This window comes from Anolis sagrei, chromosome 1 (genome assembly GCF_037176765.1).
Source record: "Anolis sagrei isolate rAnoSag1 chromosome 1, rAnoSag1.mat, whole genome shotgun sequence".
Taxonomy (NCBI): domain Eukaryota; kingdom Metazoa; phylum Chordata; class Lepidosauria; order Squamata; family Dactyloidae; genus Anolis; species Anolis sagrei.
In genome coordinates, this window is record NC_090021.1 from 299,366,049 (window position 1) to 299,389,320 (window position 23,272).

Here is a 23,272-nt window from a genome sequence, read left to right on the forward strand (position 1 = left end):
TCTGGACATCACAATTTAAGAGAGATATTGACAACCTGGAATGTGTCCAGAGGAGGGTGACTAAACGATCAAGGGTCTGGAAAACAAGCCCTATGAGGAGCAACTTAAAGAGTTGGTCATGTTTAGCCTGAGGAAGAGAAGGCTGAGAGGACACATAATAGCCAAGTATAAATATGTGAAAGGAAGTCATAGGGAGAAGGGAGCAAGCTTGTTTTCTGCTGCTCTGGAGACTAAGATGCAGAACAATGGCTTCACGCTACAAGAAAGGAGATTCCATCTGAACATTAGGGAGAACTTCCTGACTGTGAGAGCTATTCAGCAGTGGAACTCTCTGCCCTGGTGTGTGGTGGAAGCTCCTTCTTTGGAAGTGTTTAAACAGAGTCTGGATGACCATCTGTCGGGGGTGCTTTGAATGCAATTTTCCTGCTTCTTGGCAAGGCGTTGGACTGGATGGCCCATGTGGTCTCTTCTAACTCAATAATTCTTTGAGATATAAAAGACACCTTTCCTTAGCCAGGGCAAATTAACATGCCAGTGTCTTTGTATTTTGATGCACAGGCATCATTTCTGAACCTGACTATATGTAGACCAGTTGACCAGTAGCACAGGAATAATATTCTCAGGCCATAAAGAGAAAACTAAATAAATTGGCTGCAACGCTTAACATGTTTTTTTTGTTCAAATACAGTGACACTGCACTTTCCCATCCCTTCTTGCATTTTGGGTCTGTCTCTTTAAAAGGCTTCTGTATTGTCTCGGGCTCCCCTGGAAATGCAGTAAGGATTCCTATCACATCTCAGTTGCCATGGCAACAGCAGCCTTTCCCATAATGAGCTGCATCATCTGAACTGATGTCACAGCATCATGCAGCAGGTCAAACAAGGCACCTCCTAGTTTTGCATCCTCCGGATTGTGCTGTAAACATCAAAAGAGGATGGTGTGAGCAGGAGATGGTGAGTGTTAAGCCTATTCATATTTGTGTGTGTGATTTGCCTGATCCGTATGAATCTTCTCCTATTATTAAAGTGTCTGTGTTTTGCCTCTTGAGGATTGGTTTGGTGGAGAGATGCTGCATGCCCAAATATATGTATTTTTTCCCAGCAGAGAGGCTTAGACAAAGGCCTACAAGCGCCAAACAGAGCCAAAAAAATTGGTACCCAGACTTTTTGGAAGAAGTCCTTAAGATGTATGCGTTCCACACCTTAGTCTTTCATGTACCTTGATCATATGTTTCTCATTCTTGATATCTTGGAAGCAAGAACGTTGATTTTACAAATCCATATGCACCTATCTTTTTTGTTTTTATTTAAAAGCATACCGTATTCTTAACCTTTAAATCTCTTTGGTGGTGTATATCATTATTCACCTCTGGTAGGGTTTGATGGCAAGACAGCAGAATTCTTAAAAATGTCAACCCATCCTGAAAAAGCAGTTGATGCTGCATTGACTTTAAATGGAATGCTATGCTTTTTTAACAGCTTCAAAAAGACATGCAGACTTCCCTTCCCAAAAATATTGTCTCAAAAAAGGGGGGATGTTTCTTTTATCTAAGAATGTTGTTATTCAACTTCTAAAAGCAATATTTAGTGGCTCTTGGGTATGTCTTTAGCAGGAAATCAAATGAGCTTTCTACTGCAATTGCAGTAAAGGTGAGGCCAACAAAACCAGGTTGGTAGCTGCAATTGCTGATCTTACATAAATACAGAAAGAATATCAGAGGTTGGGTAAACTTCATCTTAACCATGCATTTATACAGTTAGAGCTTCACCTATGTGTTTAATATCAGGATGGTTTCAGTGGATCTTCATGGTTTCTTAGTGATTTTGCTTTGTAATCATAATGTATCATTGTATCTGGGTGTCAACATGGACTTCAGTGTACCCTTGATGGGTGGGATGTAGCCGTTCATTGTCTCTGAATGATTAGATGAGTCATTGTTTCAGCTATTGCTGGGAAAAGGAAGAGAAATAGCAGACACGTGTCGATTTCACTGACCAATATGTCCATTAGAAACTAGGGAGTGGCCTTTATTTCTGCTTTGCTTATCACCATCATCATTTTTTTTAAATGGAGTTTAAATAAAATAGTAAAAAAATAGATAGTTTGCACAGTGTTGTCATTTGAGAAGCAAAAGATGAAAAAGGAAAAGCTCAAAATGTAAAAAATGTGCAAGAAAAGAAGAAGCCAATGCTGTAAAGAGCTAGTTGTTTTTCAAAGCCATATTAAGCACAAAGGCCTCATCTGGCATGATCTGTAATGGATCTTTTTGATCTTAATTAGACAGCCTGCACTGTAACGTATGTGCATAATCCTGCCTGGTCCAAGGGTACATCTGCTCTTTTAAACCAGGGGAAAGACATTAGCGAGTGTTTTATTTACTGTGATGGTTTAAAAGGAGGGACAGTGTGCTGTCCTATGGGAAGAAGTCTCCAGAGGGCTACAAGATGTTCACCATCTAGGCCAAAAGGATGAGTTCGCAAGACAGATGATGTCTGACTACAGCCTGGATTATATGAAGCAAAGGCAAATAAGTTACTATTTGGGAGTTAACGTCAGAAAAACAGCATGATCTTACATAATAGCATGAACATACAGACACATCAAATAATTTACTAGTAATAGAAAAGGTAAAAGAACAAAAATATTGTGTGTAAAGGAAACAGGAATCAGTTGTATTAATCATACAGAAAAACACAAACACTTATTATCTGTATGCATTAAGTTTCACAATGAATAACTAAAACTTGTATTTGATTTAGATTTTTAAAAGACCAAGAATACAGATTCAAACATTCTATGAACTGGGATGCTCCAGTTTATTTTAAAAAAGGTTTCCAGTATAGCTTGAACAACTGATATGTGTCAAAAAATGGAGAATTCACTTGTGATGTATTTTCCTCAGCTGTCAGAGTTTGATCCATGTTAGTGAAAGGGAGGAAGGACAGACACAGTGACTGGGGAGATGGGTAAACAAACTGGGGGGAGAGTACACAGCTCAATGCTGGAGCATATGCCTGGCATGCAGAATATTCCAGGTGCCATTCTTGGCATCTCCAAGCATGCTTGAAAAATCTGCCTGAAACCCTGGAGACCTACTACCAAACAGTGCCAAAATATTGGACCAGATGGGACTCATCAGTTGTTTGATTTGATATTAGGAACTCCCCATGTTTTTAGTCAGAGAGGCCAGAAACACATTTGGGTAATATGTCTAATGTCATAGGTATTTGCAACTAGTCAACTGATTTCAGGCAACTAACCAGAAACTTTAAAGGTTAAAATAAAATCACCAGTTTACTAAAACATTCACTCGCACGCTGCCATAATATCTCTGTCATTGTATTTCTGCGAATTTACATTTATTTTCAAATTGTTGCTCTCTTAGGAATCATTTTTTTCTAAAACATGTATTAATCATAAATATCTTCTATGATGAAAGGAACACTTTAGGTATTATACAGGGTTAGTCAAAATGCATAGGCCAATAAGCCATTCAATTCTTATTGGCCTATGCATTTTGACTAACCCTGTACTTAGTAGTGATGTGAAAATCAGATACTGTATACATCCACACAGCCACATTCTAATAAGAATCATAGAATCATTGAGTTGGAAGAGATCTTGTGAGCCATCCAGTCCAACCTGCTGCCAGGAAGCAGGAAAATCACATTCAAAGCACCCCAAGCAGATGGCCATCTAGCCTCTGTTTAAAAGCCTCCAAAGAAGGAGCCTCCACCACACTCCGGGGCAAAGAGTTCCTCTGTTGAACAGTTCTCACAGTTAGGAAGTTCTTCCTAAGGTTCAGGTGGAATCTCCTTTCCTGTAATTTGAAGCCATTGTTCCATGTCCTAGTCTTCAGGGCAGCAGAAAACAAGATTGCTCCTTCCTCCCTATGACTTCCTCTGACATACATGGCCATCATGTCTCTGCCTTTTTTTTCTCTTCAGGCTAAACATGCTCAGCTCTTTAAGTTGCTCCTCATAGGCCTTGTTCTTCAGATCTTTGATCATTTTAGTCACCCTCTTCTGGACATATTTGAGCTGGTCAACATCTCCTTTCAATTGCGGTGCCCAGAATAGGACACAGTGTTCCAGGTGTGATTTGACTAAGGCAAAATAGAGGGGTAGCTGTATTATTCAAAAGATTATAATAATACAGTAGAAAGTGCCAATATGTCTGCCGTAGAAATTTTCTAAAAATAACTGTTGCTGCTAGGATACAGCACAATGACAAGATCACAAGAAGAACTAATTCTTATTTGAAACAATTAGATTATTATTTATGGAAACACTGCTATGTAAGCATCTAAAGTAGCCTCCCCAAATCTGGGACCATTCAGAGAATTTGGACTTCAGCTCCCATGATTCCTATCACTGGCAGTCAAAAATGTCTGGAGGTTACCAGCTTGAGGAAAGCTCATTTAAAATTTGACTTGCTCTCTTTCCCAGTCCTTTACTGATGGCCTGTGTAGAAGCCCTCTATATTGCCTGTGATTTGTGTTGTTTGATTTTTCACCATTACCTTCACATATAGAAAACACCAGTTATAAACTTCAGTTATACATATAGAAATCTTCAGGCTGAAGTTTCATGCAGAGGCTGCAGTTAGGACAACACAAAATATTATTGAGGTGCAACTGTAGTTATTAAATCTTAGATTTCACTTAAAATATAGTATATGGGCCCAGAGGCCAAATAAAAAGAAACCAGATGCACTGAACACTAAGATCTGCTAACTTCAGAGGAAAAAAAAATGAAGGCTGTTTTAGGAGATGTTTAGTTAACATATGCTGGCAGCTGAAAGCAGTAATCAGTGCAATTAGTGGATTAGTGGAATTAGTCACAAGCTAAGAGTGTGGATTTTTAATTGGAGTTTCCTCTGAGCCAGGAAGAGTTATTCCATTGTAATGGAGGCATATAATATATATCTGCTGATCCTAATGATTTTCCAAATTATGTTCTTCCACCTTATACCACCCCATCAAAACCATTGCATCATATGTATTAAAATATGGCAATCAATTTTTACCAATCACTCAAAATAAGGTAGAGATTTGGCTACATAATTTAATCTAGTGTTCTAGTAATTGACAATATGAAAACATAATATTGATGCTTTATATTATTTATATGATCTTACTTAGTGAGATCCTGCAAAACATGAGAATCACCAGGCCAAACACAATCCACTGGTCAGAGATTGTGCCCCACTTGCCACTTGACTATTTTGCCAATTGTTGCAATATCAGTCTGTCATACATAAAATGATCGGTCATACATAAAATCATAGAACAGTAGAGATAGAAGAGACTACAATGAACATGCAGTCCAACCCCTGCCATTCAGGAAGACACAACTAGAGCACATACCTACATACATAGGGTTGTCAGGTTAGCAGAGGCATGGGCAAACTTCAGCCCTCCAGATATTTTGGACTTCAACTTCCACAATTCCTAACAATTCCCACAGAATTGTGGTAGTTGAAGTCCAAAACACTGGAAGGCCAGTTTGCTTATGCCTGAGTTAGTGCCATGCAAGGTCTTGACTTGCAGGTCCAAAATCTGAGATCTACAGATGGCCCCTGATGATGTCACAGGACATGAATCCTGGTTTCATCATTAAAAATGATAGATCAAACATCAAATAGAATTGCTCAAAGAATACTTTTCAAATTGAAATAAATAAATAAGTGTAAGAAAAGAAGAGCACAGAGATATACAAATCAAGAGCTAGAGAACAGTATTCTGGAGCTCACGGCCATAATTGGAGATCTGGGAACACTAAAGTGAACAGAGAATGATATTGGAATCTACAGCAAAGCTTGAATTTTTTCTAGTTTTCACATATTCTTGCAATGTTGTATTTTAAACAAGGGTGCTAATAACCTTGAATAAAATAGATATAATATTTGGTTTGCAATTTAAAAATGTATTCCAAACTGTCATTCTCCATATTTTTGATCAATCTTTCCCATCAACATTTACCATGAACATTTATTAGGAATAATAAAAGTATATCTGGAGGGCATTGGGCTGGAAAGATATTGGTAAATATGAAAGCATAAATTGATACAACATATTCTGTTCAAACTACAGCCAGTGTGGTGTAGTGGTTTGCGCACTGGACTATGACTGTGGAGACCAGGGTTCAATTCCCTGCTTGGCCATAGAAACCTTGGATGACTCACACACCCTCAGTGCCAGACCTCCCCACTCCTCAAATGATATGGTTATCATAAATTGGAAACTGACAGCATGCAACAATAACAAAATATTTCTACCTTTATACCTAGATTGATACTATAAGGTAGGGGTAGGCAATATATGTCCCATGGCTAACATGAACTATCTGAATCATTTTTGTGGTCTTGCCTGCCAGTGCTGCATTTCAGGTCTGTAGTGCTTAAGTATAAAACCATTTTTCTATACAACATGGTATCATGGGGACATGCACTTTGTTGTAGAGAAAAATCATATTCTTGGAAACTGCTGGGAAATTCAGTTATCCTCTAAACCAAGTGTATGCACTCAGCTTATCTTTTAAAATGACACTGAAGTTTTTGTCAAATGGTTACGTGGGGAAAAAAATCTTTAGGTTCCTGCTCTGTTGCTGATGGTGCATTTCTTTGAATTTTGGATGACAACTCCATACAAGTATAGAAATCCCCCGGCTGAAATTGAATAAATTTCCATCTATCAGGTTCAGTAGAAGGCAATGACAAATCTAATGGTATGACCGCAAGTGGCCAGTGTGGTCCGGTGGCTCAAGTGTTGAACTATGACTCTAGCTAAAATTGAGCCATGACAGTTAAAGTGGTGTCAAAATACATTCATGCTACACTATAGATGTATCCTAAGGCTGAGTCTGTTTGGTGTGAGTCAAATAAAGATCACAATATAGACAGATATGTAGGTCAGTATTCAAATTGTACAGAGATTTTTCATGCTACAATCAAGGCAACTATAAATAGTACATACAAAAAAACAAACAAAAACAATTTGAGGCATGGTTGTTTGGATTGCAGTGCTTTTAGTATTCTTCCAGTAGAATCCTATTCTTTAAGTCCCATTGCATTCAATCAGGCAAAAACTGTAACAGGAAATGTGTATAGGATAGCTGCCTAATTCATTGTAGCTATAGCTGAAACTTTGATCAGTTAATCAGATATTGGAAAATAAGCCTGGAGCACTTAATTGTTTGTTCCTCTTTCACATAATGATGAAACACATTTATTTCCTGAACTGCTGGACTCCTAGCTTGGCTGACTCAGCACTTCATCATTCCAAGGTTAAAAAGAGAGCGCTCCAAGTTCAAGCAAGCTATGCAGTAGACTATGTCTATATCTTGCCTTGTCTGAGGAGCTGAGACATTACAGACAATGGCACTATCTGTTAAACCTTTCAGAGTTAGTTTTACACATAAATTCTCAATAAAATACCTTTTTTAGACAGAATTTACTCTTCTGTTTTGCAATACATTATCAGGGAGGAAAGAGAGAGATAATAATCTTACTTAATTACTTACTTAGGCGATCCCTCGTAGTCCAAGGATGATGGTCGTCCAAGGTTGGTGTTCTGGTGGTGGGTCCGTAGGTGATTGTGGAGCCCTATTCTTGATCTGCATCTTCTCCCACAGTGAGGGCATTGGTTTCCAGGTGGAAGGTGGTCCCAGTTGGGGTTGACTTGTTGCGCCTTCCTCTTGGCACATTTCTCTCTTTTGCCCTCCATTCATGCCTCTTCAAATTCTACAGCATTGCTGGTCACAGCTGACCTCCAACTGGAGTGCTCAAGGGCCAGGGCTTCCCAGTTCTCAGTGTCTATGCCAGAGTTTTTAAGGTTGGCTTTGAGCCCATTTTTAAATCTCTTTTCCTGTCCACCAACATTCCAATTTTCCTTCTTGAGTTCAGAATAGAGCAACTGCTTTGGGAGACGGTGGTTGGGCATCCGGACAACATGGCCGGTCCAGCGGAATTGATGGTGGAGGACCATCGTTTCAATGCTGGTGGTCTTTGCTTCTTCCAGCACACTGACATTTGTCTGCTTGTCTTCCCAAGAGATTTGCTGTATTTTTTTGGAGGCAATGCTGATGGAATCGTTCCTGGAGTTGCATGTGACGTATGTAGGCTGTCCACATCTCACAGGCATATAGCAGAGTAGGGAGGACAATAGCTTTATAAACAAGCACCTTGGTGTCCCTATGGATGTCCCGATCCTCAAACACTCCCTGCTTCATTCGGAAAAATGCTGCACTCGCAGAGCTCAGGCGGTGTTGAATTTCAGTGTCAATGTTGACTTTGGTGGAGAGGTGGCTGCCAAGGTAGTGGAAATGGTCAACATTTTCTAATGTTACACCATTAAGCTGTATTTCTGGCATTGGAGAGGGATTGGCTGGTGACTGCCGGAAGAGCACTTTGGTTTTCTCGATGTTTAATGACAGGCTGAGCTTCTCATAGAATCATTCTCGTATGCTTCTGTGAAGGTGTTTAGCGTGGCTTATAGCTCTTCTTCTGAATGCACACAGATGATAATAATCATGCTGAATATGATCAATGCTGAGTAAAATACACACACCCAAGGCTTGTTAATTCTAATATATGTTTCAGCTTTATTGGTTTTCATATTCAAACTTTATCAATTCTTTGCTCTTAAAATCATCTGCAAATTGCAGGAATCCTGTTGATACTACCTAATGGAAAACAGGCAGCTTGAAAAATCTATATTTAAAGAAAGTTTCCTTAGCATTCAAATATTTTTCTTCTAAGCATATTCATTAGGTGCTTCAATCATGACTGAAGGAGTATTATTAAATGTCTGCTGTGGGCAGCTTTATGCATTAACTTTGGCTTCCATGGGGACAACTCTCCCACTGTGAAACTTTCCTCCAGAAGAGACTCAGGTTAAGTTATCTTTTGGATGAAATTATATAACTTTTTGAATGATATGATAACTTTATCTGATGCAGTTTTTTTATCCTCCAGGGGTTTTTTTTGTTGAGAAAATTAAATGTATTACTAGACCAACTGGCTGATTGCTTGTTTCTGCATTTGCTTACTATGGCCAGAATCCTTTATCACAATCTATATCATGCAATTTTACATATACATATACAGTTGGGATTGTTATCCCGTGTTTCATCTACTTGTATTCATCAAAATATGTCAGTTAGGATTTTTTTAGGTCATTCAGGCAATTATATGGTATGCGTAGTCATGCTGTGAGCCGCCCGAGTCCCTTCCAGCATAAGTCATTCCTTTCAATAGGGTTTACTATATCCATGGTTTCTGTTTGCACTGTGAGTTCAGGAACATGTCCCCTGTGGATGTGGGGATCATAGTTTATTTAGTAACATAGTAGAGGCACTAAGAACCTTGTTAGTGAATTGCGAAGATGTGCCTCAGTACTCCATTGCAGTAGCCCTGGAAAAAATTGCCAAAAATAATCAAGTGCTCATATTTTTGCAGTCTGAACAAATAAGGCTAGTGCCACACCTCCTTTTGCTAGATCTGAGCTACAACTATGATTATTGGATTATACAAATCAGCAAGTAATGTATGTACCTCCAAGATGCCCTCTGTCTCCTACAATTCATAGAGTCATCAAGTTGGGAGAGACCACAAGGGCCATCCTTTTCAATCCACTTCCATGCAGGGATACACACTCAGAACTCTCCCAACAGCATCTAGTCTCTGTTTAAAACCTTCAAAGAAGGAGACCCCACTACATTCTGATTGTCAAGCAGTCCTTGTCATCAGGAAATTCAAATGTTTAGATGAAATCTATTTTCCTGTAGTTAGAATTCATTGCACTGTGTCTTAATCTCTGGAGCAGCAGAAGACAAGCTTGCTTCCTCGTCAGTATGACATCCTTTCAAATATTTAAACATGGCTATCATGTCACCTCTCAGCCTTCTCCTAAGCTGCTGCTCATAGCACATGGTTTCTATATTTAGTGTTTTCCTGGGAGAGGAAAAATGACAACCTGTGTATCAAGATCCTTCAGCTTCCTACTGAGAGTCTTGTAATCCCGTGTGATGTTCTGAAGGCTATGCCTTACAGTGCCATTGGTTCTACATAGACCAAAAGGAAGGGGGAATGGTCAGTGGGTTTCATGAGTCTTATCATCCTTTCATTAACATCACAGATTTTTGTTCCAGACAGACAGCACACCTCTTGAGACCTCCTGTCAGGCCTACAAGACACTGTTCCCCTCAGTAGGGAGTCCCCTACCACCATTATACATCTCCTCTGGGATTTGGCAGGGGCCACTCCATGTGCTAAACCTTTCAAGGGCAGCTGGACATTCTCTGAGAACTAACACTCTTGTTCATTGTCATCACTGATAAGGGAGATGATTGTCTTAACCATACTCCCTTTGATAATCACAAAAGCTTGGCTGTGAGGAACGCAACGTAGCCAGTACAGCAACATTAAAGTAGTGGCTATAGAAGCTATTCTTTGAACTGCAGTATTTTTCCTTTCTTTTTTTCTTTTGGGCAGTCTAAATTTACTATGGCTGCATTTCAAAGATTGCTTCACTAGACCTCTATCCAGTCTATTTGGCCTCTTTTCAAAACAACTAAGAGTTATATATTTTACTTGGAGAATACCATAATTCTTAACTCATGGAACACTCGTGCTTCTTTTATCAAGATTCACCAAGTAGATGTCTCACATTTCATGATATAAAGCCTATTGTGAGTTGACATGCTTTTAAGAAGAAAGCTCCTGTAGTGTTCAGTTTCAGCCAGTAAAATGTTAGTAATCCATTGAAAGAGCCTACAGTCAAAGCTTTTAATTGATTTTAACATTTTATCAGAGCTTGGAAATGTTCTTTTTTGGACCACAACTCCTGGAATTTCCCAGTCATTGGGAGATTGAACTTGCACCAGGTTGAGTAGCCAGCAGATGAAAGAGGAAAAAGACCATGGACAAAACAACCACAAAGGAAGTAAGATTATGATATTCCATTATCCAGTAACGATGAAGATGCATCCAGTTAACCAAGCGTTAATTTAATTACTTGGAGAACAGAGTTATGTAAGGTGAGAGGAAATACCCTTTATGAGTCAAGCTATGTGGGAATTAGAAAGATGTCAAAACATATGTATCCTTTTGGTGAGAGGAGGTGAAGGTATTTTTCAAAGACAGCATTGCCTTAATTCTCTCTCATTCTTTCATTCCTGTTCTGATTTGTGTCACTGGCATAAATCTGAGGAAGAATTGGCAGAGGCTAGAACACTGAAGGGCCAGATTCCTGGCTTCTCTGACCATGGAAAATCTGATAATGTACATCTACTTCTGTGTAAGCAGAATTGTGACACAGAAGAGAGCCTTTTTGGTGGCCACGCCTATGTTCTGGGTCACCCTCCTAGGAGGGATAGTGTGGTAGGTGAAGACATTTTTGTTTCAGCAGACCTTTGGAAACTGTCTGCTCAATGGCAATGGGTCTTGAATAATGTGCTGTGTTGTCTATTTGATTTCATTTTAATGACTATATCTTATTTTGGATTAATTTTATTGAAACGTTAATTACACTTTTAGATGTTGTTTTAGATGTTGAGTCCCATATGGGAGAAAGATGAGATAAAAATAAATGAGTAATTTTATTGTATTCCTTAACTGGTTGTCAGTTCCAAAGATATAACCTTTTAAAAATCTCTTCTAACTATCCAGAGGAACATTCCAACCTGTATGATGCCTTAATATCCTAATTTTACCATTGCTATCTAGAATAAAGATTTTCTTTCTATATCTCTCTGTTATACTTTATGGATGCTATGGTTACTTGAGCACACATGGTGCAGTTTTCTACAGGAGGAGAGGACGAAAAAGCCAATTTGATTCAGTTTACTTATCACTTCATCTCCCACAGGGAAAAAAGGTGAAGAGGTAGTAAAGTGTGGGAATATTTGATGTCTATATTAAGCGTAGCCAGTGCAACATGATCATGTGATAGTAAACAGGAGAGAAATACTCAGGGTGCTCTTGTAAGGTTAAAAAGGTAAATCTTATACTTATTGTTTCAGGAAATCCAACTGAGATTGAAAAGGAGATAGACAAAAGAAGATTACTTGAATTTCAGTAGAAGAGCCCTGAAATGTGTGGGTGTAAGCCATTCTGAAGCAGAAAGTGATGGATGCTCTGTCTCCAAACAAACAGCCATAAAATACTACCTATTGGGGGAAAGGGAAAAGTGATATCTGCAGGCAGGAAGCAAAAAGGCTTGAATGTATAAAGTAAAGAAAGAAACCTAGGATGCATCTACACTGTCTAATTTGACATCATTCTAACTTCCATGGCTCAATGCTATAGAAGCACGGGGGTTGTAGTTTGACGGAGAAGACTACAAGTTCCATAATTCCATAGCATTGACTCAAGGCACTTACAGTCATATCAAACAGCATTAATTCTACAGTGTAGCTTCACTCAAAGAAATAAAACAAAAGGCCTCATTCTAGGGACCTTATCACACACATCTCAAAAATGCATTTGTAAGAAGGCAATTAGTTTAAGAATGCTAGATGAGGACTGGATACCTACTCACTCCATTTCATATGCTTGTTTCTCTTCCATATGTAATAAAATGTGCATCAGACTTGTCACACAGTAGAGAGATGACTCCTAGCAATCCATGTCATATTCCCCAAGGTCACTATCTTCCTCCTCCTTCTTTTGGCAGATCTTGCACGACCACACAAGTTTTTAACCTCTGCCCCAAAGGAGAAACTTAAAATATGTTGTTCCTACAGAGCTACACAGTTTTATAATAATAACGGTAAAGCAGAAAACATTTATTGCTTTATTCAGTGTCTTTCTCTGACAAAGTGCCAGCTGTTTTGGCAAAGGAGAATCAAACAAGATGAAAACATTGCGTGCAAAACAAACCCCTAAAGACACGTTATTGTTAGAGAGGATGAGCTGCAGACAGGTCTACCCATCACACACAAAAAACCTCCACTTTTGACATACATAATGAAATTTAAAACAAGTGAGGTCATTTCCCTCCCCCAAAAGTACTTGCTGCAGTTTCTTTGCCTACATGTGCTTGAGTGACCAATGAAATGGACCTTGCATCATGTAATAGGACCTGTAGGCACCAGTAAGCAAAGAGTATCAGCAGCAACATATAAGTATATGTCTTAGAGCTCCCTCTGTCACTAACAGTATTGATGTCTCTTCACTGTCAACACAAGGACTGTATTTCGAAAAGAATTAAGCACTGTTAGATTTGCACCAAATTCCATTCCTTAGTATTGAAATAGGCAGGAGATAGATTTGGGATCTACTACTAGAGCTCAAGTTCTAGACTGAAAGGATTTCTGATCCTGAATTGTCTAACAATAGAGATAGCAATAACTAAACAGCTTCTTCTCCCCAGCCAAATTAGGTTGCTGATCCACAATCTGGGAGATGATGGTAAGAACCAGGAAGAAATGTTTGAAACAAGAAGAGCTCTGATACTGATGACAAATTCCTGGTCTGTGTATGTGAATTGTATATTGGAAGTAAAACTGGTGATAGCTGAATAGAGATATATTCACTATCATCAAAGTTATAAATCAAGATAACAGTGTCTTAGCAGGGTACATTTATTAATTGTATGGTTTCAGCATAGCCAAATGTGAACTCACCTTTAAAAAGGTGTAAGGGTCCTTCCACATAGTCATATAACCCAGGGCCCTTCCAGACAGTGCCCTTATCCCAGAAGCTTCTGCAGCAAACAGGAGGGTGGCCAGCCGCTGTTCCCTCAAAACACAGGAGGAAGCACTACAAATGGCAGCTTATATAACCCAGGAATTGAACTTGTACAATGATTCGCATCTTTGCATGTTTGCATCTTAAGTTTTTTTTTAAAACCCCACTGAAATTTCTGGTGAAGTCCCGTGGAAGCCATCTTGGAAGCTTCTAAATCTCGCAATGAAGCAGCAAGTCTGGACGACGGAGGCAGACATTCTGGGTCTGTATATTCTGAAGTCCTGGGATTTTTTGCCCTTGATCAAAACCCATGATTTGCTGCTGTCTGGAAGCGCCCCCAAAATATCAAGGCAGAAAATTCCACAATATCTGCTTTACACTGGATTATCAGAGTCCACACTGCTATATATTCCAGTTCAAAGCAGATAATGTGGGGTTTTATTCAGCTAAAACTCACCTTTGAAAAATGCACTTGGACACTGACTTTTGCAGAACAGAGCAGAAGTGACATAATTTTTCAGTGTTTTAGTACTTTAGACATAATAAGGTGCTGATCAGACAGCTCATACTTCTCATGCATTAAATCTTACTTGTTGTCTGAACATTTATGTTTTTGTTTGTTACAAAAAAACACATTATATTGGAAACACTGCTTGCAAAAGATGTGCATTTTTAAATTTTATATACAAATAACAACTGAAAACTATACATCTATAATATATGAACTATACAAAGGTCATGTGAACCTTTTAAAAAAGAGACAAAGTACACGATGAACTGAAGATTACAAAAATAAGAAACGGAGAAAAGCCAAAATTGTCAGTGTTGTCCAGACCTCTTTTGCTAGTACAAAGTGGAACTGTTGCATAGGCTTTGTCTTTAACAAAAGTACTTGTGGTGTATTATATAATATCATTTTTTTAAAAAAAAAATCAGATATCGGTCACTGACATATGTAATTGAATTGAATATAATCAAGAGTAAACACAAGATAATCTTTCAATTACAACACACCATTGTCCCATTCACATATTGAAGAGTAAAGAACTTGTCTTGTGAATTCTCTTCCTCACCACTAGGACTCTTTTGTAGTTACATTTGCCACCAGTGAAAGATAATGGAATTACAGTAAAATAGATCCTTCTCCACGCAAGCCATTTGTTCATGGGTTTAGTGCTTTAAAAAATCATCCTCACTGTAATCATCACTCCATCAATGGCGTTTGCCAAACAGTGTCCATACAGATAGCACTGGAGTGAATGACCATGATAAAACAGCTATAGTTGGGACATAATGCCAATGTTTCTACCTGCTTATGATATTGAAATATCAGTGTAAAAAAGGGAACACAATGAATGGTACCATATTCCCTTACTGTTGGGCAATATTTTCTTATATTCTGTGGACATACGGTAATGGATCTGGTATACAATACAGTTTGTTGGTCTCATTCAGCTGCTGTTTCCTCTTTAGTTAATGAATTTCCCACCTAATTACTTTGGGATAACCTACAGAATGTGGTTTCCCAAACAGACATAAAATAATTTAGTATTTAACCCACCAATAGCTTTATGTAAACATGATATTACTTAGTATTTCAGGTCATATGTCTAGATTCTATAGCTCAGCTAGGATAAAAATAAGGTTGGCTCTCTGGATGTTGTTGGAATGTAATTCCTAGCATTCTGCACCATTACCTATGCTAGCGAGAACTGCTTGTGCTAGAGCTCCACATGATTTCAACCCTTCACTAAAACATTTTGGGAGTGATGGAGGTTGGTTCATGATTCTCAGGTCTAATGAAACTCTACAGAAATGGTTTGCTCATTACTATCCTGTGAACCCTTTGATTACTCACTATAAACCAAATTAACTTTTTCCTTGAATTAAAAATGTTGGAATACATTTCTATTCAACAGTGGTATGTAAGTATGAACACAGTATTGCTTTATCTTTTTTTAAAGGATGAAAATAAAAAAAAATCTAATAAGTCTTAAAGATTTTAAAAGAATTTGGAAAATGGTTGGCATTATGTGGTCTGTGAAAAAAGAAATTTTATACATGAAAATTCACTGGAACTTCCATGTGAATAAACATTCACAGAGTTGTAGAGAAATGAAATATTACATGGGATTATTTTGTAAATATTTCATACTGCTTTCTGAATATTCTGCAAGAATCAAATTAGATTATTTGAATTACCTCGATAGGAAATGCAACTACTTCTGTCTTCAGAATCTTATTGGTGATTTTAAAAAGACCCTGCAATTAGACAAGTCAGTGGCAGATGGGTCAGAAGCAGGAAAATCTCATGTACCATATGTTCAGTCTAACAGAAAACAGTCAAAAGGCAAAAGGCCTGCTTAATCCTTGTTACAAACAATTACAGTGAGGCTGTATGCCAGGGATTCCCCTAATCCCAGAGCGCTCTGCTCACACAAAGCAACAGCAGCCACAGGATCTTTTGACTTTTTTTTTTAATACTGTCATTTAAGTGTCCTGCAAAGTGAAAGATGGAAAAAACATACCATATTTGCATCCAAGCATAACTTCTTAAGTTGATCTAGAGAGAGCATCAGTGGATGAAAATAAAAAGAGATTGAAACAATTTTAGATTCAAAACTATTCAGGCATTCTAGTAAATTCTGAATCTATTGAAAGATTGAATTTGCATCCTGACTTTCCCCCAAAATGGATATCAAGTTACCTACAATATATATTTTTAAAGTCAGCTTAAACAAGTAAAATGTTTAAATCATAGTTGTAATAATACATTTAAATACACAGCACACTAATTTGCACACATACTACTGTTATATAATTAAAATGTAAAGGCCTGGCTTGCTTGAATAAAAGCATCTTCATCTGCAGGTGGAAAGAGAGCAGAAAGGGGGTCCAGTGGATCACCTGCAGAAGGGAGTTCTGTGGCCGAGGAGCAGGCACAGAAAGGTTTCTCCTGAGCCTTTACCAACACATCTGTGAAGGTGATAGGAGTGAGATAAGACCCCCTCCTGCAGATATTAATGCTTGCCCTATCTAAGGAAATATACTTCTTCAAATAGTCTAGACACAAGCCATGTAGAACTTCAAAGATCAAAACCAGCACCTTGAAATGGAGTGATAGCCAGTAGAATGGTTACAAGCCATTTTTGGCAGTTTCCAAAGACAGTCTTCTGGCCTTGGCTTTCATTATCACTTATGGACAATTTGTGTCAGTCGAGAGTGTGCAAATCCTAATCCAGGAAGAGTGTGAAGAACTGTCTTCCATTAGTAGACAGAATGAAAGATGTGGGAAGTGCAAAGCACAGTGACTAAGGACAAATGTCATTCTGCCTAATTTTGCTAATTTCCTAGTTACCATACAAAGCACAGCTCAATTCCAACAAACTTTACTTAGAAGCAATTCCCAATGCTACAGCATTTATGCCTCCAAAGCACAGCTCAGTTCTATACAGGCTATTTGAAGTTTTAATATCCTCTTATCTCTAATCAGTGGTCAAAAATAGCAACATAAGAGGCTTTAGAGCCACAAAGGAAACCCTAGTGGGCTATATTTGGTTTCCAGTCTTTGACCTTTGCATGGAGAATTTTTCCTTTTTACCTTTGAATGACCACCATTTTCCTCTAATCACAAATCACCTCCCTGATATTTCTACTAGGAAATTTCTACCATCATTTTAAGCTCGTTGGACTAGACCCATACATATACCCAGTGGAGCTCTGGCTTTTGAGAAATGTTTGATGCAGCAATTTGCCCTGATTCCTTCTGGACTACTGTTTGTAGTTCTACTGCACACCTCATTTCCTCCTACTGCTTCTGCAACCCCTTATCTATTACTTTCATCTTTCTTGGTTCCTATTGGCACAAACACCATTCAAACTATTTTTTTTTATTTGCAGGACAGCTATGAATATGCTGACAATGGCACATGAAAACCCATAACATCTTGTGCTATCATGGTTTATTATAGTTTGCCACCATTAGGGCAACTTACTTAGCTGTAAGGTTCCTCTTTTGGAATTTAACACTTGTTGCATTCAACACAGCGGCAATCTTTGGTCTGAGTGGGGAGTGGGCCCCACTCAGACCATCCTTCCTCTACTTTAACCACAGGCCATGAGTATTCAAGAACAGTAAGAAGCTGTACTACCCTTTTCATTTTTAAAAACTTGGAAAAGCAAGGTTAGCTTCATTTCATGTATCTACATATGTGTGTGTGCGTGCGCGTGTGTGTGTGTGTGCATGCCTTAATGTTTAGTTCCATTGCAGCCAGTTTTCACAACAGTTAAGTAATAAGAACTCTCTTTCTTCCTTTGCTCTTTCTCTTCAAAAACATTTTTGGGTATTGTTATGTAATATACTCTGAAGAGTATTCTTTATGATGGTGTTATGAAATGAAAAATGTCAGTTGGCATCCTCCTTTGCCGTTAGAGATTTATATCCTAGAATTACAGAACCGCAACTGTTCCATATCCACTAATATTTCATATTTGTTATAGTGGCACATTTGCCACAATCCATAATTTATGTGGAACAGCCATCAGGAGTACCAAGCATTGGAGGTCTCTTTTGTTGTCAATCAAGCAGGCAGGCTTAGAATGGCCCTACCATGTATCCCAGACAACTGTCCAACTAACATTGCTTGTTGCAATGAATGAATGAGGCCATAGTTGGATAGAATTATCTTTGCCACACAGCTAGAACAGGACCTGCTTTCAACCCACTTAAATGCTATTGTAGTCCCAGAAACTGCTCCATGAACAGAACAGTGCACAAGGGTGTTACATCTGGTGGTATGTGTGTCATACAAGTTGCTTGCCCCTGCTTTCTTCATCCATCAAGGGTTTAACCCTGGAATCTGGAAAAGTTACTCTTTGGCTCTATATTTTCCCAAATACCTAAGCCACCATTACAAACTCTACCCAATTGTTCTATATGTGTTTTGCAGAATGGAAGGATTCTGGATAGTTGGAAAGATGAAGGGAGAATGGCTGTTGAAATTGATGGGCTTGGCTCAGATGAATAAATAAACTTGTTTGATTGGGGAGAAAACAATTGTTTATTTTAAAAAAAGATTTGGGGACTTTTTTATATAAAAGAGAATGAGTTGATAATAAGAGGTCTTAAATTTCAGAAATGTAAGAAGCAGAGGTATCAAGGGAGAGGTCAAATGAAATAAATGAACATGTAGCTGCTGAGAAAAAATGTTGAAAGTCATATTTTAGGGTGTTTGTGTTGTTTGTAGGTGTGTTTTTAAATGTATTTCCTTTGTATGTAGTATGCTTTTTATTCAGTTTAGTACAATCTTTAATATAATTAAAACTGACCAGTTCTTTATATTTATTTTTTTATCGAGTTTGAAGACTCACCACTGCAAGTTAAGTATAATGCCTTTTCTAAACTGAAATAGTTCATCTTTTTTATCGTGTCTTCTTTTCCAGTCATAAGCATTGCCATTTCATAATTGTACGCACCTCGCTTGCTGAGGTGTTCCAGTGAGTGTCTCTGTAGATCTTAGAAAACTATGTCTAGATTTAAGTCGTTGGCGTGCTGGCTGATACCCAAACAAGGGATGAGCTGGAGATGTCTCTGCCTTGGCCCTTTCACTATTGGCTGCTACTTCCCGGCGGATGTCAGGTGGTGCAATACCGGCTAAGCAGTGTAATTTCTCCAGTGGTGTAGGGCGCAGACACCCCGTGATAATGCGGCATGTCTCATTAAGAGCCACATCCACTGTTTTAGTGTGGTGAGATGTGTTCCACACTGGGCATGCATACTCAGCAGCAGAGTAGCACAGAGTGTCTAGATCAAGGGAAGTTGTGGTGCCTTTCTATTCTGCTTTGGTCAGGTCTCATCTGGAATACTGTGTCCAATTCTGGTCACCACAGTTCAAAATAGATATTGACAAGCTGGAATGTGTCCCAAGGAGGTCAAATAAAACGATAAAAGCTTTGGAGACCAGAAAAGGGGGAGAATCTTGAAGAACTGGATATATTTGGCCTGCAAAAGAGAAGGTTGAGAGGAGGCATGATAGCCATTATAAATATTGAAAGGGTGTCATAAGGAAGAGAGAGCAGGTTTCTTTTCTGCTGCCCTTGAAACTAGGACTTGGATCAATGGGTTCAAATTACAGGAAAGGAGACTCCACCTGAACATTAGAAAGAAATTCCTAATGGTAAGAGCTGTTCAGCAAGGGAACTCTCTACCTTGGAATGTGGTGGAAGCTCCTTCCTTAGAAGCTTTTAAACAGGCTGGATGTCCATCTGTCAGGGATACTTTGATTGTGCTTTCCTGCATGGCAGAGGGTTGGACTAGGTGACCCCTGTGGCCTCTTCAAACTCTATGATTCTATGATTCTATGGTAATGTATACCAAGTAGAGCATGAATAAAGCCAACCCATAAGTGTCATTATGAAACAGAGTCATTTGATACCATGCAGCTTAGCTCCTGGTCAGCAGATCCAGTTGAATGAGAAGGTTGCATTGGAAAAGCTAGAAAATTAGGGAAGTGTTCATACTACACAATTATAGGTGTATAATTCTACTGTAACAGCCATGAAGCATTTATAGTATTTCCAGCTAGAGCGCTTAAGTGCCCCACTGAACTACGAACCTCAGAATTCCATAAGATCTTCATCTATTTTTTATCTACTCACATGAAAGAGAAGATCAATAGGGCATGTTTGATAATTGAATACTCCCATAAAACTGCTCTTGTCTTTCTCTTGTCAATAAGAAGTCCTGTTTGTTTGTTTGTTTTATTCTATTTAATTTAGGCAAGAACAAATGTGTCAATTTCAGCTTCTCTAGCTGTTCCTTATTTCTGTATGCTTACATTCCTTTTCTTTTGTTTTGTTCTGATCAGTCCACAATTTTTTTTTTGGTCAATACAAAATCCATATGTGTCTTCAAGTGCATAAGGAGAATGCAATGAGAATAAGAAAGAAAAAGAAAGAGAAAAATAAAACAATTAGTGCCTTTTTGACATCTCTGCAATTCAAACACTTTTTTGCACTCAAAAAACTCTACATTATTTCAGGTTACAATTTTGAACAGGAATATAGAAGATGACAGTTCAAAGAGGATCTCTAAAACATTTTCATGGCTTGGTGATCACTTTTTTTTTTAAAAAAAAGTGACATGTGTGATGAAGGGGGAAAGCAGATCATGTTATTTATCGTGGTGTTACTCTCACATGTTTCCAGCATTTCTGGTTTTCTTCACAACTGTGACCGAAAGGGGAGAGGGGACATGGGAAAACAATAGAGGGAAAGGAGTGCCAACAGAGCAAGAACTGCAACTACTGCAACGATCACCCACATTTTTGATATTGTATGAAATCAATACAGCAGGACAAAGATCACCGGACCTAAAAGCCCTACAGTCCAGAGAACTGTTTCAGTTTGTGGTAGGAGAGGAAAGATGACATTGCCCTGACTCCTTATCCCATCATGACCATCCAGAAGTTAACTTTAATACTGCATTGTTGGGCAGATGTAGTGCTATTCTGTATTTGCCATATGGAAATGTCTCCATTTCAATATCTGATTCAGGATTTTCAAACCCATTTTTTCTGCTTTCCATTGTATTCATGGCTTTTTGAGTCTGTAGTGGTAAGGACTGTAGATGCAGTGAGTTGTCAATCACATGGCAATCACCAAGCTGACATGTCATCACTACACCAGAACAAATCAGATTAGACTGTTTCTGTTTGCCTGCTAGAAATCACAATGCTGAGGGGGGAAAGGAAGGAAAAGCAGCTAAAAGGAGGAGGTATTCACAGGGATAAAGCATAACATTTAACATATGATAATAAGCACACATACCCCATGTCACCACATGCGATGTCAGACACACAAATAGTTCTACTTTGTGGTTTAAGAAAAGACACTAATAAATGACACCACAGCAGCCCAGTTTCTTTCAATTTGTTGTGTTTATTGGACCATGAAAAATGCACAGTTGCATTTGGGAAATGAAGGAGAACAAATCAGAAGAGTGCTTTGTTTGAATTGCCAGAAAGAAAGCACAATGTTCCATGCACAACCAACCCTCAAGTATGACCCTGTCTGATTCCCTACAAAGTAAATACTGAGTGTCCTCATACTTCTGATTTCTATGTATGGTTGCAAAAGCTAGACATTTAAGAGAAGAGAATAAACTCATTTGAAATGAGGTGCTGATACCATGGACCAGCAAAAAGACAAATAGATGGGTAAATCAAACTTGAACTTTCCTTGGGAACCAAAATGACTAAATTCAGACTTTTGTGCTTTGGACACATCATGGGAAGACATGCAGTAGGAAAAGAAGAAAGCCACATTAAAAGTGGATAAAACGAATCAAGGAAGCAATGGTCTTTAGTTTGCAAGACCTCAGAGCAGTCTGTTGACAGCAGGGTCACCTGGTGGTTTCTCATTCACAGGATCACCATAAAGTCGGTGCAACCACAAAAACTGAATGGATCCTAGCTGCCTCATTTACTACAATGATGTCTGCTGATCAGCCAGTATAAGCAAAATAAAGATGATGATAATAATAATAATAATAATAATAATAATAATATTTATTTATACCCCACCACCATCTCCCCGAAGGGGACTCGGGGCAGCTAACATGAGGCCAAGCCTGAAATATACAGTGCAGCAAAATAAAATTCAAAACAACAGAAAAGTTACATCTCAACAAAATACATAAAATAACAAAATAAAATAAACAGTGCAAAATAACATAATGAAAGTCAAACACAAAGGGTGGGCCGAATGCACAAGATAAAATGATAAAACCCTGGATGAGATAGAAATAGAAAGAGTGTATTTGTAAGGGAGGAGCCAAGAAGGAGGAACAGTGGGGTTAGGCCTTCATTAAGAACAGGGGAAAATGCATCATGAGGACAACTGTAGATAGAAACACACAAAAATAAGTTAAAGGGTCACTCTCCAAAGGCACATAGGAAGAGGCAAGTTTTTAGATCATTCTTAAAGGCTGCTAGGGTGGGGCTTGCCTAATCTCACCAGGTAGCGAGTTCCAAAGCTGGGGGGCCCCAGCGGAGAAGGCTCTCTCCCTCGTTCCCACAAGTTGTGCGTGTGATAGAGGAAGGGGCGAAGGAGGTCCTCTCCAGAAGATTGAAGAGATCGTGCAGGTTTGTGATAGGAGATGCGGTCACAAAGGTAGGCAGGTCCCAAACCATTCAAGGCTTTATAGATGATAATCTGCATCTTGAATTGGGACCAGAAAATGAATGGCAGCCAATCGAGCTCCTTGAAAGCTATCACAAGTCAATGCTTTCAATTACAACATGTTTGAGAAGAGCATTTAGGCTGGGAGACCACTCGCAGAATTGCACTCATTCACCTTGTCATTGCTTCTGTCATGACTTCAGTGTTTGCTTTATTCCAACTTTAATGCAGGGAGATGATTGCACATGTGATAGTACCAAATTTGTAGCCATGTGGTTGAATCGTAACTGAAACCCTGCAGAGCCTCTTTAAGTCCCTGTCAACAGTATAGCTGTGGGTACCAAAATCCCATTCTGTATAAGGCAAGTTACAGTGTGTGTGTGTGTGTGTGTCTGTCTGT

The 23,272-nt window shown here is 38.7% G+C and overlaps 1 protein-coding gene across 3 annotated transcripts in view; it reads left to right on the forward strand.

Annotated features, from left to right (window-relative positions):
• Nucleotides 1-793: 793 nt before the first annotated feature.
• Nucleotides 794-23,272, forward strand: part of AKAP6 (A-kinase anchoring protein 6) — a 314,103-nt gene continuing 291,624 nt past the window's right edge. For all 3 annotated transcript variants that reach the window (XM_067462875.1, XM_067462873.1, XM_067462874.1), the window contains exon 1: nucleotides 794-953. The gene's annotated coding sequence lies outside the window, so the exon portion shown is untranslated. The remainder of the gene's footprint in view (nucleotides 954-23,272) is intronic.